Source organism: Dasypus novemcinctus, chromosome 24 (assembly GCF_030445035.2).
Source record: "Dasypus novemcinctus isolate mDasNov1 chromosome 24, mDasNov1.1.hap2, whole genome shotgun sequence".
Lineage (NCBI taxonomy): Eukaryota > Metazoa > Chordata > Mammalia > Cingulata > Dasypodidae > Dasypus > Dasypus novemcinctus.
The window spans coordinates 46988393-47005327 of record NC_080696.1 but is presented as its reverse complement, the minus strand read 5'-3'; the positions used below and the strand labels follow the sequence as shown (position 1 = coordinate 47005327).

The following is a 16935-nucleotide window of genomic DNA, read 5'->3' as shown; positions in this document are numbered from 1 at the left end:
TTTTGGTTATTCTATATCATACTGGAAAAGTAAGAAAAAAGTATCTATCTAGTGATTCAGTAATCATAATCAATTGTTAATTCTCTCATTTACACTACTAGGGTGTCTTTGCGGTCATAGCTTGAGTCTCGAGTATGGTGCAAGGTGAATTTTACAAGCTAAGGAATAAAACATGGATTAGAGTGGACTTACTGATATTCCGTGACTCTAGCAATGGAAGAAATTATATCACTGATGTGGAGAGAGTGGCCACGGGAGTTGCTGAAGGCAGGGAGAGGGAAAAAGAGGTGTGATATGGAGGCATTTTCGGGACTTGGGGTTGATATTGCAGGAACAGGTGCAGGTTGTTATATATCCTGCCATAACCCACTAAATGGACTGGGGGGGAGTGTAAACTACAACATAAACCATAATCCGTGTGGTGTAGCAGTGCTCCAAAGTATACTCATCAAATGCAATGAATGTACCACCCTAATGAAAGAAGTCGATGTAGGAATGGGGGTGTGGGGAATGGGGTATTTTGGAAACCTCTTATATTTTTTATTGTAACATTTTGTGTTACTTATGTATCTTTAAAAAAAGATAATAAAAATGAATTGGGGTATTAAAAAAATGAAAAATATATATTAAAAAAAGATAATTTTTGGGCTGAGTCTAACCATTCCTATCTCATTATGTCCAAATGCCGGGTGCCCCTGGCTCCCCCTGGGAAAGATAAGAAGGTCTGCTCCCTGCTCCAGGCTCAGCCATACCTGGGCAGCCTGGAGACTGGTGGGGTGAGGTCAGGGAGAGAGACCTGCCTTCTTTTTCAAAGTCCCACCTATCCATGTAGAGAGCCCTTCATCTGAGAGAAAACATTTTTCCTTTTTTTTTTTTTTTTTAAAATTTAGGAATACATATCAAAATCAGTTTTATGATACTCTCAGTCCTCGTTTTATAAAATTTAACATTTCCATTGAATCTACTTGCAGAATAACTCCTGCCAGCCACCAGCCTTGTAAAAGGAATGAATGCATTTTCTGTGCCCATAATCACCCCTCCATGGGAATGAGGTCGATTTCAATGACTATCTAATAAAGGAATAAACTCGGCATTAAAAAAAATAAAATCAGTATCCCTAGGAACCCTAGAGGCAAAAGGCAAAGGAAATTTGATCTGATGAAAACTGAGGATCTCTTTTAAAAGAAGGCTTTATTATTATTATTTTTCCTGAAGACAAAACTACATTTTAAAAACGGTAGGTTGGTTTATCAGCAAATCTCTATCTAAGGAATTGAATACGGAACTGATTATACAGCTGGTAAAACCTCACTATGGCGACACTTTCTACCATGGTCTCATTTAGTGAAAGGTCTGAATCAGTTTAAAGCCATGTGGTTTTGTAACTCTGACATGCTTAATTACCTTCAACTCAGACTAAGCCAAGAAACTCATTCTTTCAGATTGTGGCTTCCAGAGCCTCAGGGGAACTCGCCTCAACAAGGTGATAAAGATGGTTCATAATTAGCTTTATCAAGTGCACAGTATTAATCACCCACTCCCTGGTATTTGCTCTGTTCTTTGTAGTTCAGGGCGCTTCCACATCCGGGGTCTGGTCTCCCTTGGTGTTCACACACCTGAAGAAAGAGTCTTAAACCCACCCCCACCGCCGACATCCCTGCCCCAGAACCACTGACACCACAACATGTATAAAATGGATAAAATGCAGAAATGGAAACTGAGGCTCAGGAAGAGGTAGGGGCCTTGTTCAAGGTTTCAAGGCTGAATTGTAGCTGAAACACATCTCCGTATGATTTCCCTGCTAGTGCTCCTTGTAATGTATTTGTTAATAAAACAAGAGAATGCCTGAAGAGGTTGCTAGAAAACTCTTCTCTACTGCTGTAATATAATAAAGAATTTGCCTGGTCTTTGGCCCACTCACTTCCTGGGAGATACCCTCTACATCTTTGGAATTTCCCATGATTGGAGTGTCTCTTGTTATTTATGGTGCACCTGACTATACCTGATCGTTTATGCTAATGCGATGCCTGTAGTCTTAGAGTTGGGGGCTGGACTTGCTACCAAGACCACCCATCTAAGCACTCTGAGTGTAATGCTTTCTTGAGTTCTGTGAGTTGTGATAGCAAATTACCAGACCTGAGGGGGTGGTGGGAACCCCTGAATTTGTAGCCAGTTGGTCAGAAGTGTGGGTGGCCTGGGAAGACTTAAACTTGTGGCTGGTGTCTGAAGTGTGGGCAGTCTTGTTAACGATGCTTCCTTGGGGAGCGGGTGTAGCTCAGTGGTTGAGCGCCTGCCTCCCATGTGTGAGGTCCTGGGTTCAGTCCCTGGTACCTCCTAAAGAAAGATGCTTCCTCAACCTGACCCAACTCTGGGTCAAGTCAGACTTGTATTGTTGGTGTCAGAAGTTATTGAAGTCAAAGAGATGTGTTTTTAACATTTCCCCTATAATCTCACCAGCTATTGATTTGGCATCTCTACATAATAGTAACAACACAGATACAGCAGTAATTATGTGCCACTCACTGTTCTAAACACTGCACATATCCTCACTTATTTAGTCCTCTCAACAATCTTATAGCATATTATTACCAACCCCAATATATGCATAGGGAAACTGAGAATGAGGAGAGGTGAAGTAAAATGCAATTTCTTTGTTCCTAGTATACTTAGAGCCGCAGTAATTTTTTCCCCTGGTACCCTACGGCCAAAAGGAATACCTAATTGTTCTGTTTATTAAGTAATTGAGTCCAAAGAAGTTATAATATTTATGTCCTAACAGCTTAATAGTCACTTGAAAACATAATTCATATAAAGTGAAGGAAAAATATTTTTATTCCATTCTTAAGTAACCTGGATTATGTAGTCATGGGATGTGTGTGCCTGTTGGGCACAGCACAACTTCCTGAACCTCAGAATCAGATTGGACAGCGCCACCTTCATTTCCTATTCTACACTGATTTTCACATGGCACTTGATTTCTTTCACAATAATCCCTGAAAATCCAGCTTCACAAAGATATGACATCATCAAAAGGCAAGTAGCACAAGCTAATGTTGAAACTGCAAATTACCTCCAGCTATAGTTTGTAGGTATCTGATCGATATGGCTGTGTTTCTCTCAAACAGTTTAAATAACCCGTGACCTTAGGAGATGTGCTAGTGAGAACAGACACTTGAACCCAAGCAGTCCAGCTCCTGAGCCCACGTTCTTGGCACGAGGCTAGGCTGCTTTGCCCAGTACTTTCCATACCGTAGCTCTTAGTCTTCTGGAACTTGATTCATCATTCAGCAGGTGTTTGCTGTGCCACTACTCTGTGTCTAGCCTTGTGCCAGGTTTGATGGGGTGGAGAGGGGTGAAGATGAATTTGCTCTAGGGCCTATTTTTTAAGAGGTCATGGTCTTGTCATGCGAGGAAATAATTGCAATTTAGCTGTAAAGAAGTGTCTACAAAACACAGCCTTATTGGGGGGTGAGGGGAGAGTGTCCTGGGAATGGACCGAGGTGGCTGCCGTGAAAGCTGTTTTTAGGCTCCATTCATAGAGGTTGGGGGAATGAGGGAGATGACCTCCCCTTCCCTTTCTTCCTAAGTCACATCACTGCAGGACTATGTTCTGCCTGGAGAAGAGACAAATTGGGGGTTACTATGGGCATCAGCCACCCCTCGAGGCTGCTGTGGATGGAAGCAGGAGGCTTGGACCAATAAACCTGTGATGAAGAACTTCGATGGAGAACCTTGGGCAGAGAGAATACTGAGCACCCCGTCACTGAAGATATGTAAGGAGTGTGTTGTTGAGTCCTACTTTAGAGGGTGTTGGACCAGCTGGCTCTTGGGGATGATTTCATGAAGCTGTTCTCCTTGTCTGTACCTGTCCCTCCTTGTCCCTGATTCTGAGGATCCAACATGCCAGACAACACTGCTGGTGGTCATAGACTGTTTGGAAACATTGGGATCTTGGCAGCACCTCCTGTCTGGAGTCAGGGGCGAGAGGAGGGAGGAGGAAAGTCTGCCAACTTTTGCTCAACAACCCACGGCTGAAGCTTCAGGTCTCCTGTGGCCCAGCCTCTGCCTAACTTACCAGCCTCATCTGTCCCCAGAGGTCCCTCATCTAGTCATCTTGGATGACTTCATCCTCCAAAAGCAGAGTAATAGGTCACATCTCCATGCCTTTGCTTATGCTGTTCCCTGTGTCTGGCTTACCCTTCCTCATCTGTCTACCTGGTGAATCCTACTCACCCTAAAGTCCATCTCCACCCTCTCCTTTGCTGTGGAGGGCTTAATACAACTCTTTATTTAAGTTACAGTTCTGTAGGTTGGCAGTGTGGACTTGGCTCAGCTGGGTGGCTCTTCTGGACAAGGCTGGCTGCTGTGTACTGGTGGGTTGACGGGCTGGCTAGTTTCCAATGGTCCCATCTGGGATGTCTAGGAATCAGTCTACATGGCTTCATGTGGTCTCTCTTCTCTACCAGGCTAACCCAGATTTGCTGTAAAAGAGGACAAGCCCCACTGCCCGAGTGTTTTCAAGCCTTTGCTTGCTTCAGGTTTTCTAGTACCCTATCAGCCCCAAAAGTCATATGGCTGAGCCCAGAGCCAGAGTGGGAGGAGGCTCAAAGTAACATAGCAAAAAGGTGCAGATACAGTGAGGGGGGAGTTGGGTGCCATTTTTGCTAATTTCCATAGCTGGACAGACCTTGCCACCCCAAGAGTGTCTGTCTGTGTGTCTTTTGCCTCACTAGGTTATGAGATTTCAGAGGCCTTGGTTCACATCAGTTTCCCCAGGGCCTGGCACAGAGCAGGTATGCAGTAATTATTGGCTTCTGCCTCAATGTCAATGAGACCAGTTTGGGTCTTCAGCAGAAAGGAATGGCCAGAGAACCAAAGAAGAAGCTGGTAGCTGGGTGTGGGAAGGAAGGGCAGGAAGGGTTAGATAATCTTTTACAAACTTTTTCTCAGCAGCCCAGGACTGAAGCTTTGTCCTGTAGAACCATGTGATCTGATTCAGCCCCAGTCTGGTCTTCACCTTTAAATGTTGGAAACTGCATAAATCAGCACATTTCCCCCAAAGCAGAGTCTATATACAGCACTGCCAGGCTGCTCACCATAATTAGGCTTCCAGCAAAGATGGTTTTTGTTTCTTGTGTTTTAACACCAGACTCATAGGGGAAGGGGAGGGATATGACCAGCATTATGATGTTTGTGTGATGCCCTAATATTTGTGGGGTCTGGGGCAAGAGTACAAAAGGCAGCTCTGGCCTGTAGCTCATCTTCTTCTCTTCCCAGCCCCAGCTCTGTCACCATGAAAGGTCTGTCTTCTGGCATGTGGTCACCACACCCTGCATTTCTAAGCTCTCTCCCAACTCTCCACCCCATTTGCAAATAACCTCCTTTGAGCCTAGGGGTGCACATGCCAGGGACAGTGCACTCTTGGAAGGAAGGAACCAAAGAAGGATTCATGCAGGTCCTGGAAGCAAGTTCAGGACCATTTAGGTGGGGCATTCTGGGGTCCTGGGTTACTGCAGTATGGTCTAGAAAGGGAGAAGGGCTTCAGGTGGGCACTTCCTCTAGGTCTTCGGATTCCTTGCACTGTGCGGAGGGGTATCGCCATAGGAAGGCCTCTGTATTAGTCACTAAAGGGGTGCTGATGCAAAATATCGGAAATCAGTTGGTTTTTATTTTATTTTATTTTTTAAAAAGATTTATTTATTTATTTATTTTTAATTTTATTTCTCTCCCTTTTCCCCCCTAACCCCCCCGTTGTCTGCTCTCTGTGTCCATTTACTGCGTGTTCTTCTTTGCCCACTTCTGTTGTTGTCAGCGGCATGGGAATCTGTGTTTCTTTTTGTTGTGTCATCTTTTGTGTCAGCTCTCCATGTGTGCGGCGCCATTCATGGGCAGGCTGCACTTTCTTTCACTCTGGGCGGCTCTCCTTATGGGGCGCACTCCTTGCACGTGGGGCTCCCCTACGCAGGGTCACCCCTGCATGGCACAGCACTCCTTGCGTGTATCAGCACTGCACATGGGCCAGCTCCACATGGGTCAAGGAGGCCCAGGGTTTGAACCACGGACCTCCCATGTGGTAGACGAACACCCTATCCACTTCCCCAGTTGGTTTTTATAAAGGGTATTTATTCGAGGTAGAAGCTTACATTCACAAGGCCATAAAGAGTAAATTACTCCCCTCACCGAAGTCTGTTGCCACATGTTGGAGCAAGATGACTGCCGGTCTCTGTGATGGTTCAGCGTTCCTCTTCCTCCTAAACATCTCTCTCCTAGGGTTCTTTCTTCTCAGGGCTCAGCTGCTCTGGTCTCTTCATAAGGTCATCTGTAAACTGTCAGGCTCTGTCTCTTCCTGGGACCTCTGCCATGTCTATGGAGCCATCTCTATTCCTCTGTGTTCTTCAACTGTGTGTTTACTTCCTGCGTCAAAACTCCCACTCTCTCCTCTGCCATCTCATTTTCGCTGTGAGTCCCTGCCCACCAAGGGAGCAGGGACTCATCGTCTTACTGATGTGGTCCAATAAAAGCCCTAATTATAACTTAATCCAGTAAAAGTGAAACCTCTGAAGTTAATACAATCTAATATGCCCAGAGGAACAGGCCAGTTTACAAACATAATCCAATACCTATTTTTGGAATTCATAAGTAGTATCAAACTGCTACAGCCACAACAGAAAGGCTCTGATTGTTTGAGTCTTCTGGGTGTGCAAAGCTGGAAAGGCATGGGGATCTCAATATCTGACCCCGTCACACTCCTGGAAGGAGACCCTCCAAGAGTCACCTGAGTGGAGCCAGTCCTGTTCAGAATTCTGACAACAGCAGCTGTCCCCTTTCACCTGCACACAGCCCCGTATAGAAATTAAAGGTTTTCACATCCATTTCTGTTTGGCTCTCACTGTAGATCTTTGGGGCCACTAGGAAAGGGAGTCATCTCCCCACTGAACAGATGGGGAAGTGGCGGCTCAGAGAATGACTGATCACACATCTATCTACTGTCAAGTTGGGCTTGATCCCTAATGGTGAATCCACATCCAGTGCTCCTGCTGCTGCACCTATCCTGGACTTCAGAATAGGTCTTAAATGATATTTGTTTGAACACTATTTATTTGAACACTCCCTTAACAAACAGTTTGAATTGTTTCCAGTTTTCTGCCATTGTAAGCAATGTGTCTGTGACCATCCTTGCACTGACAGGACAGTGCTACAGGTCTGGGATTGAGTCCTATCTCTGTTGTGCACGAAATTACCAAATATTGCTGAACCTCAACTTCCCCTTTCAAAAATGGGAATAATATTACTATCTGCCTGAGGGAAGGAAGGCAGGAAAGATGATCATGGTGGTGATGATATCTGGTCTACCTGACATTTGTTCTTTATTGGGTGTTCTGGTTTCACACTAGGCTCTGGTGAACCTTGTTGGTCTGAGGTATCATCTCTGTGCCTAAAATACCCTGGGACCCCAACAGGATGAGGTCTTTGGATTCGCCTAGTGTAGGTCCAGACTTTAGGTTCTAGTAAGCTCACCTAGGCTTTCTACTTTATCTATACTCACTGACTGTGATTTTAAATACTCCTTATATGTGATGACTCCAACATTCATATCTCTAGTCATGACCTTTTCCACTGAGTTCCAATCTCATCCATGCAGCTTATTGACTCTACCTTTAAAACGTACCCCAAATCTGCCCATATTTCTCCATCTTGATTACTGTCATCCAAACAGTCATCATCTCTCTTCTTTCTCCCAACTTCCTTACTGAACACTTATCTTGGTTATATTAGATCTTTCTGATTTTATGATAAACATTTTTCAAAGTATACATTTTCTTCCAGGTATTGCTTTAGCTTATTTCCTCAAATTTTGACCTGTCAAATGCTTAGTTCTTGTAATTTCCTTATTGGTTTATAGGTTATTTAGTAGTATATCATTCAGTTTCTAGATACATGAGAATTTGGTTGTTATCCTTTGTTAGTCTATTGTATTATGGCCAGAGAAGAGCGCCTATTGATGTTGATCCTTTGACATTTATTTTGGTTTATTTTAGTGGTGAATTTCAATGATGTTTCCTGTGTTCTTGAAAAGAATGTCTTGATTGATTATTAGGTATAGAGTCCCATAGATACCTGTTACCTTGCTGATTGAGAAATTTGTTTATTAGTCTGCTTGATCAATTTCTGGGGGAGATGAATTAAATTCATCACTACAGTTGTTAATTTATTTCTTTATGCAATTCTATAAGTTGATGCTTAAGGTTTTTTTTTTTTTTCCCCAACTGGAAGAGAACCAGTGGCCTCTTCTTCCAAATCCCCAAACCCCAAAATGCACAACTCCTTTTCCCGTGGGTAAACTCTCCTCTAGATTCCAGACTGTAGCTCAATGAGCGTGGGAATTCTGACTCTGTTCATACTGCAGCTTCGTCATCTCAGACTGTGCCTGGCACAATTAGGCAGTAGTAGGTGTCTAACTACTATTAGTTTTATGGATGAAAATATGGATAAGTGTGTGAGTGTAATAAAAGAGTGAAAGAATAAATGGATCATTTTCCCTGTAGATATTAATTTACCCCTGTCAACCACTTGGGGGAGTTCTAAAAGATATTTGTGCCTGGGTCTCACCCCCAGAAATTCTTATTTATTTATTTATTTTTAAAGATATATTTTATTTATATCTTTAAAATAAAGATTTTGTGTGCTCTCTGTGTCTGCTCATCTTCTCTTTAGGAGGCACTGGGAACTGAAACTGGGACTTGCCATGTGGGAGAGTGTTGCTCAATCACTTGTGCCACCTCTGCTCCCTGCCTTGTTGTCTCTCTCATTGTGTTTCTTCTTTGTGTCTCCTTGTCGTATCATCTTGTTGCATCAGTTTGTCACTCCTGCCTGTTGCGCCAGCTCACTGTCTTGCTTGTCTTCTCTGGGAGGCATTGGGAACCAAACCTGGGGCCTTCCATATGGTAGGTGGGAGCTCAATTGCTTGAGCCACATCTGCTTCCTGAAATTCTTGTTTAATTGGTCTTGGGTATGGCTCAGGGATTAGGGTTTTTAATCTTCCCAGGTGGTTCTGATGTGCAGGTGTAGATAGAAGGAAAGGTGAAATCAAGGAGGTACCTCTGTCTCAAAAGGCCTGGGGCCTCTGCTCTTCTTCCATCCCACTGGGCCTCAAATGCTTTATGTTTTAAAGCTGCATTTTTTGGTGAAAATGTATGATTACTGATTGCTGTATTTTAAATCTATTGTTGTTTTTGTGATATTGTTTGCACTGAATCTTGATTTGTCAGATTTTAGGACAATCACCCAGCTTTCTTTGGGTTCATATTCATCTGTATCCTTTTTAATTTTTCTGTGTATGTATTCCCCTATTCCATCTGGGCTGCCACAAAGACAGACGGAAAGCACAGGGAGTTTTTTTCTTTCACGTCCTGGTGCAAACCAAAAGAACAACAATTTGTTCAACAATCTGTCAGTGGATGCAGTGTATCCTTTTTGATTCCTCCATCTTTAGTGTCTCTGAATTCTTTAAGTGTTTTCTTATAAATATATAGCACGTTGCTGTATCATGTTTTGTTCATCTTAGAGTCTCTTTCTTTTGATTGATGAGTTTAATCCTCCGATCTTTATTATAAATACTATTATTTTAGGCCTCCTTTCTATCTTTCTAAGTATTTATCATACTTTCTGTTTCTCATTTTCTCCTTTATTGTCTTCAAATTTTCTCCAGTCCATCAGCTGGTGAATGAATAAACAATTTGTGGCACATCCATACAATAGAATGCTATTCAGCCTAGTGCAAAACCAGTATTAAAAAAAAAACAAAACCAAAGTCCTTATTTTGGTCTTTTAAGTTGGTCCTCACTCCTAACATCTGTCTCAAGTTCTTCCTCCAGATATCCACAGAGACCACCAGTTTACCTCCTTCAGTTTTCTGATCAATGATCTTCTAATCAGAGGGGCCCTCCTTAGCTTCCCGCCCTCCCCCCCAAACACTTCATTACCTGATTTGCTGGATATTTGCTAATTCTTTATTTTCTCCTAGAATACAAGCTCCATGAGGGCAGGAGCTTTGTCTGTTTAATTCAGTGCCATATTCTCAGAACAGTGCCTGACACATAGTTAGAGCTCAATAATCATTGGAAAAGTTAATGAATGACAACTAGATCCTACACCAGCACTGTCCAACAGAAATCCAATGGGAACCACATAAGTAATATAAAAATTTCCAATAACCACATTAATAAAGGTAAAAATAAACATAATATTAATTTTAATGTTTTTAATAATGTATTTCATTAAATATTCAAAACATCATCTCAACAATAATGTAAAAATTATTAATAAAATATTTTACATTCCTTTTTTATACTAAGACTTTGAAATCTGATATGTTTTTTCCATTTACAGCACAACACGAAGTGGAACTAGCCACTTTTCAATGCAGTTCTAGAGAGGGGAGAAGACTTATCTCAGGTTCCAGAAGAGGATTTTCTTGTAGGAAGTCATCTTTTTTTGTGGGTAGTAGTTCTGAATTAATAATCTTTGATTTAAAAGTAAACAACTAATGATGGAATTAGAATATCACCAGTTTGTACTCCCCAGTGAAATAAAGGATGTAGGCTATGATGGTCAATGGCTGCTCACATTCCCCAAAGAGAAGTAGTAGATATTTCCTGCCTCCTAATGGAAGAACACAACAGCTCCTCTGAAGTAGACTTCTTGAAAGATCAAACCTGAATTTGAACTAATATGAGGTATGTTAAATGATATCACAGGGTTGCAACAACAAAATCTAGACTGTGGGAAATGTCAGGACAAATGACCAGGTTCTTTCTACAAATTAGCTAAAAAAAAAAAAAAGGAGGATATATTAGGGTTCTCCAGAGAAACAGAACTGACAGAATATAGACACATGTACATGCATATATAATATATTATATAAAATTAAGAGATTTTTTTATAGGAATTGGGTCACATGACTATGGGAATAGGCAAGACTGAATCCCATAGGGCGGGCCACAAGTTGGGAACTCTGAGAAGGTTTCGATGAATCCCCCAGGAGAAGCTGGCTGACTGAAGTAGAAGACAGAAATTCTTGTTTCTGACTGCTGAAATCATCAGTTCTCCCTTTAAGGCCTTCAACTGATGGATGAGATTTCTCTCATTGCTGAAGGCAATCTCCTTTGTTGACTGTAGATGAAATCACCCATAGATGCAATCAACTGACTAATGACTTAAATCTGCCAAATAGGGAAGTGGACTTAGCCCAATGGATAGGGCGTCCACCTACCACATGGGAGGTCCACAGTTCAAACCCCAGGCCTCCTTGACCCATGTGGAGCTGGCCCATGCACAGTGCTGATGTGCGCAAGGAGTGCCCTGACACGCAGGGGTGTCCCCCGCATAGGGGAGCCCCATGAGTAAGGAGTGCGCCCTGTAAGGAGAGCTGCCCAGCGTGAAAGAAAGTGCAGCCTGCCCAAGAATGGCGCCGCACACACGGAGAGCTGACCCAAGATGATGCAACAAAAACCCCCCACAGATTCCCGATGCCGCTGATAAGGATAGAAGCGATCACAGAAGAACACACAGTGAATGGATACAGAGAGCAGACAACTGGGGCGAGGGGAAGGGGAGAGAAAGAAATAAAAAATAAATCTTAAAAAAAAAAATTCCTCCAAATACCCTCCACTAACCATCAGGCCAATGTTTGCTGACAGAACAACGGACACTAGACCCTGGCCAAGTTGACACATGAGCTTAAGCATTACAGAGGGGAAGCCTATAGATTGAAAAAAAGACTCAAAAGACAATGAACCAATCACAACATGTAGACTTTATTAGGATCCTGATTAATAAGTTGTAAAAAACACGATTTTTTGAGATGATTGGCTATTTGATATTAAAGAATTATTCATTTATTGGTGAGTAGTGGTATTGTGTTACATTGTTAAAAATACCTTTTTAGAGTTACTTACTGAAACATGTGCAGATGAAAGAATATGATGCCTGTGATTGCTTTGCAATGAATTGGGAGGAGAGGGCTGGGGAATGCCATAGAAGTAAGATTGGCCATGAACTAATAATTGGTAAAGTGTAGTGATGGGTATATGGGAGTTCATGAATACAGTTCTTGCTACTTTTTGTATATGTTTGAAGTTTTTCATAATAAAATGTAAAACTAGAAAAAGGAAACAGCTTATTAGCTCTTATTGGGTCCAGCACCGCCCCAACCCCTAAGGCTGGCCCAGCATGAGCTGCACTCCCCACAAGTGCCAGGAGGTGGCGCCGCCGCTTCTCCGCCGGCTGCTGCTTGGAGGGCACCGAGCGGCTTGGAAGCATTCCAGCCTCCCCAGCCTTCCTGAGGCCACCAGGGCTCCCGCTTTTCCATACAACGCTGGATGCAGTGGGGCGAACTCTGGAGTCACCTTTCCTGTGCAAGTTCCACGCGGCTTCCTACCTCCCCCCTTCACGGTTCTGGCCACCTGGTCCATCTATCCAGGCTGAGGGAGGGGCCGTGTCCTGGCCTTGAGACCAGTCCACACTGAGACCCGTCTGTGCTCCTGAGCCCTGCCTTGACCTTAGAGGGAAGACTCTCCATCCAGTTTCCTCCTTGTCCCGCCTCCCCCCCTCCTGTTCCCACCCCAGGTCAGAAGCCTTGGCCCTGTTGTCCCACAATCTCTGCCACTACCAGCCCTCCACTTCCCATCCCAGACTCCTCTTGCCCGGTTATTGTGCCTCCAGGTGCAAGGCCCTCATTTCCCTCCGGAATGGCATCTTTGGGATGGCTTGTGCGCTAAGTGAGCACTGGACAAGGAGTCAGTAAACCTAGGTCCCAGGCTGGCCTTGCTCACTCCCTGGATGGCCATGAATAAGCCACGGCCCATCTGAAAAAATGCAGTGGTTGGAAGAGTAGAATAGTAGTTTTCTGACTTTATAAAGCCAGTGGTTCCAGATGGGAGAATTTGGTCCCTTGAGCCTCCTCTGGCCCCCATGCCCACCCCATGGTGAAAAACACTGTTTTCCTGACTTCTCAGTTCCTTGCATTTCCCCTGGCTGTTAGCCCAAGAGTTCCTACAAGCCATTCTCAGCCTCTTGGAGGTTCTGGCCATGCATTCATTCAACAAACATTTACCAAACTTGCATTCTGCTGAACTTCCAGGGTGACAAATTGACTAGGATGGGGACTTTGTCCTCCACTAGCCCACAGCCTAGCAAGCAGACAACACAGTCTGGGACATGCCATGCAAGTGGGTAGTCCCAGGTTCAGGGAGCAGAGAAGAGAGTGCACCTGTCAGCTTGAGGGAGCCACGATGGCTTCTCAGAGGAGGGGATATTTGGGTGGTCTGGAGGAAAGCTGTGCAGAGAACAAATTGCAAAGGGAGAGAAGTGTATGGAAGACAGAGAGAAGCTTTCTTTCTTGATCAATGCACTCATTTAGTGGGGACCCCCCCAAATGACAATATGGAGCAATTACTGCAGGAGACTCCAGGAGGCTGAGTACTTCATTGTAGACATCCCACCTGGCACTTCAGATGAGCCTTTATCTACAGGCCACCCCCGCACATGCAGCAACGAGTCACCACTCCTTCTGAAGCGCCACTACAGGATGTCTGGAAGGAAATCGGCTTCCCTTATGGAGTGAAATTGCCAATAATTGGTGTTGCTGAGAACACGAATAGCTTCATGTGCCCCACATGAAAGACCAAATCCCAAGCGTTCCTTCCAACCGCTGGGGATACGCTAGAAATGAGGTGCCAAGATTGTCAAGCTCCCCTTCCCGGGCAGAATGCCTCTCCATCTACAAATAGAAACTCGCTGAGATTTTAATTAAGAACAGTGTACATAAAACTCACTCTTCCTGAGTAAACAAATATTAAGCAAGATACTTCCCTTCCTTGTTACGGGCTTTTAAAGAGATGAGAAAAATAGGGACAGAAGGGGTGGGTGGAAAGCTATTGAGGGGGAAGGAGAAGAAAGATCCAGAGTGAGAAGAAAATAGATTCCAAGTTGGGGAGGGAAAGGAGGAGAAAGGCAGACACACAGCCCACAGGGAAACGAGGAGACGAGGCAGGTGGCAGATCCTCGCTCCTCCTCTGCCCAGAGCTTGCTTTTGTCTCAGATCGCCACGTTCTTTCTTAGTTTTCATTAGGTTCTGATGCCTACGTGGTAGGTGGACACCACTGGACTTCATAGCAGGCACTGCTGATGCCTCCCCCATATCCACTCTGCACTCGCCCTTCTTGTGCATGCTGAGATGTCTGCCGGGAGGCACCTGCTCTTCTACCCTTGGGGGCTTTCTTTCAGTCCCTGGTGCTTGGGCAGGCTGGAAATACTGCAAGTTAATGCCTCTGGGAGTGGGCAATGGCAGATGGCAGTTGGAGGATAAGTACCCCAGCTCCCTCTCTTTGTAGGTGGGATAATTGGCAGGTGCATGTTTTATACTGTCCTCCAAAGATCCCCAGTAGGATTAAGCTCTAGTAGCCCACAGTAGTAACTGGACTGAGAACACACTGTTAATTGGTTTTCTTTCCTTCTCTGTCTTTCTTCCCCTCTCCCCTACTGGAGCTTCCAGGGGTCACCTCCCAAATAAATTACTTGCACTCAAACTCTTGTCTTAGGGTCTGCTCCTGGGGAAACCCAACCCCAAGAAAGGTTTTTACCCATTAACATTTGATTTTGAAGATCTCATTAGCCTACCAGAATAAGGCCAGGCCTCTTGGCAATGTTGAATGACTTACGTCCTTTGGTTGCCGGTGTTCATAGCTTACTGTTTTGAATTGAGGGCTTATTTTCTCATTGCATATTGAACCACTGTTATCTCTGAAGGATCGCTTAAAGTTGAAAAAGTTACTCTGAGGGTATCTGATGTTTACTTTTATTTAGAGGGTACCTGATGTTTCCATTTTCAAATCCTAAGATTGTACCTCGAACCAACCTTCTAGGTTGCCTGGGAATAGAGTCAACAGAAATAAGAGTATATATATATTCAGCTGTATTCATTTAAGAAACAAATACTTATTGGGCTGTGTGCCAAACAACACTGCCCCATGAACTTGCTGTCTTGGTATCTCTAAATTGGATTTCTGGGGAGGTTTCTGTTGACTTGGTTCTTCTTTCCATATTTACTGAGAGTCTCTATTTGCCTAGTGCTGTGCTGGATCTGGGTATACAGAAAGGGACAAGGCATGGCCTTTGTTTCCCAGAAGCCTCTCACTGGAAGGGTGAGGTCGACAAATGTTTCCTATGATCAATGCACCTCCAGGGTCCCGTGGGGCCATGAGGGAGAGATGGGTTAATTCCACCTTGGGGGCTGGGGCTTCTCAGGAAGTCTTCTTAGAGAAGGGCACCCACGAACAGAGCTCAGAGCATTCCAAAGAGAGCAAAGGGCTTGAGCAAAAGTGTGGAGGGACACACAGGACAGGGAGCTGCAAATGGCACCATGAGGTGTGTCCAGAATGGAAGACTCTTTGGCTTGAAGACCTGGGCTGTGCAGGGAAGCTTGAAGACCTGGGCTGTGGTGAAGTGGGTAGGGGCAAAAACTCTGCCTTTTGGGCTGACCCAAATTCCCATCTCAGTTTTACCACCTGTTCACTATGTGCCCTCAGGCAAGTGAACAGCATTTCTGGACCTCAGTTTACTCATCGGTGTTATACTGGGGCTAAACTGCCTCCTGTAGAGGACATAGCAGTGCTCAATAAAAAGAAATTATTTGTTTTTAATTTGCACCAAGATGTCCTGAGTGGGCCTAAGAGGAGTCTGGGTCTTGTAATGGTTCATCTTATATGTCAGCCTGATCAGGCTATGGTACTCAGATTTGTTTGGTCAAACACCAGTCTACAGCGGTGCTCCAGAATGTGTTCGCCAGGTGCAGCATTTGTGCTGCAATGACGGAAGAGGTAGTGATGGGGGAGGGTTGGGGTGAGTGGGGTGGGGGCTATATGGGGACCTCATATTTTTTTAATGTAATGTTTAAAAGAAAATAAAGAAGGAAAAAAAAACAAAAATAAAAACAAAACAACTGGTCTAGATATTGCTGTGAAGGTGTTGCCCAGATGAGATTAGGGTCTACATTAGTGACTTTAAGTAAAGGAGATTTTCTGCATAAAGTGGGTGGGACTCATCCAATCAGTTGAAGGCCTTAACTTAAGAACAAAAAGTGGGTGTTTTTGTTCTTAAGGATTTCAAGCAAGAAATCCTGCTTAAATTTCCAGCCTGCCAGCCTGCCTGTAGATTTCGGACTTGCCAGCCCCCACAATTGCATGAGCCAATTTCTTAAAATAAATCATGGATATATATATCTTATTGGTTCTGTTTCAGATCTGTCAATTTAAGAGCCTCTGAATGGTATATATTTCATCAACTGATTACCTGCGGGTTGAGGAACAACTTGATGGTGACTAAAGCAACGAGGATCAAAAAGTGGATTAAACTGGGGCAAAGGAATGCCCCTAAATGTGGCCCTGGATGTCCCCATTGGCTGGTGAAGGCTGGAGATATTTGGGTTGTCATCATCCCAGCAGTTCCAGGACTTCATCCTTGTGACAGCTGGGGGTGGGGGTGGGAGAGGGCACCATCTCTGATAGAGCCCCCCCACCATCTCATAGGAGGCCCCAGAGCCCCCATGGGGGAGTTACTAGTGCTCCACGTTCGGGGGGTGGTGCTGACAGCTGAGCGTGGGAACAGGCAGCAGTCCCAACTTCTCACTCACCACCAAGCCCACATTTCACCCTTTTCAAAAGCAGCTGCAGCGATGCTCTCAGAGAAGTTGGAGACCTCCCAACTGCCCACCCATCCTGGTGTTGCTCTGGAGACAGGACTGGCATATGGCAGTGCGACCTGTTCTGCCGACGGTGGGGAACATGGCTCCAGGCTCTGCTTTAACAGTCTGGAGAAACCCCAACCCTATGCAGATTCCTTAGACACTGGGGAGAGATGAGGATCTGGGACAGCTCT

At 44.4% G+C, this 16935-nt stretch overlaps 1 non-coding gene across 1 annotated transcript; it reads right to left on the bottom strand.

Annotated features, from left to right (window-relative positions):
- Positions 1–9335: 9335 nt before the first annotated feature.
- LOC111759475 (small nucleolar RNA SNORA31) lies at positions 9336–9464 on the bottom strand. The gene has a single exon (XR_002793445.1). It is a non-coding gene; the product is annotated as a small nucleolar RNA SNORA31 (small nucleolar RNA).
- Positions 9465–16935: the final 7471 nt, after the last annotated feature.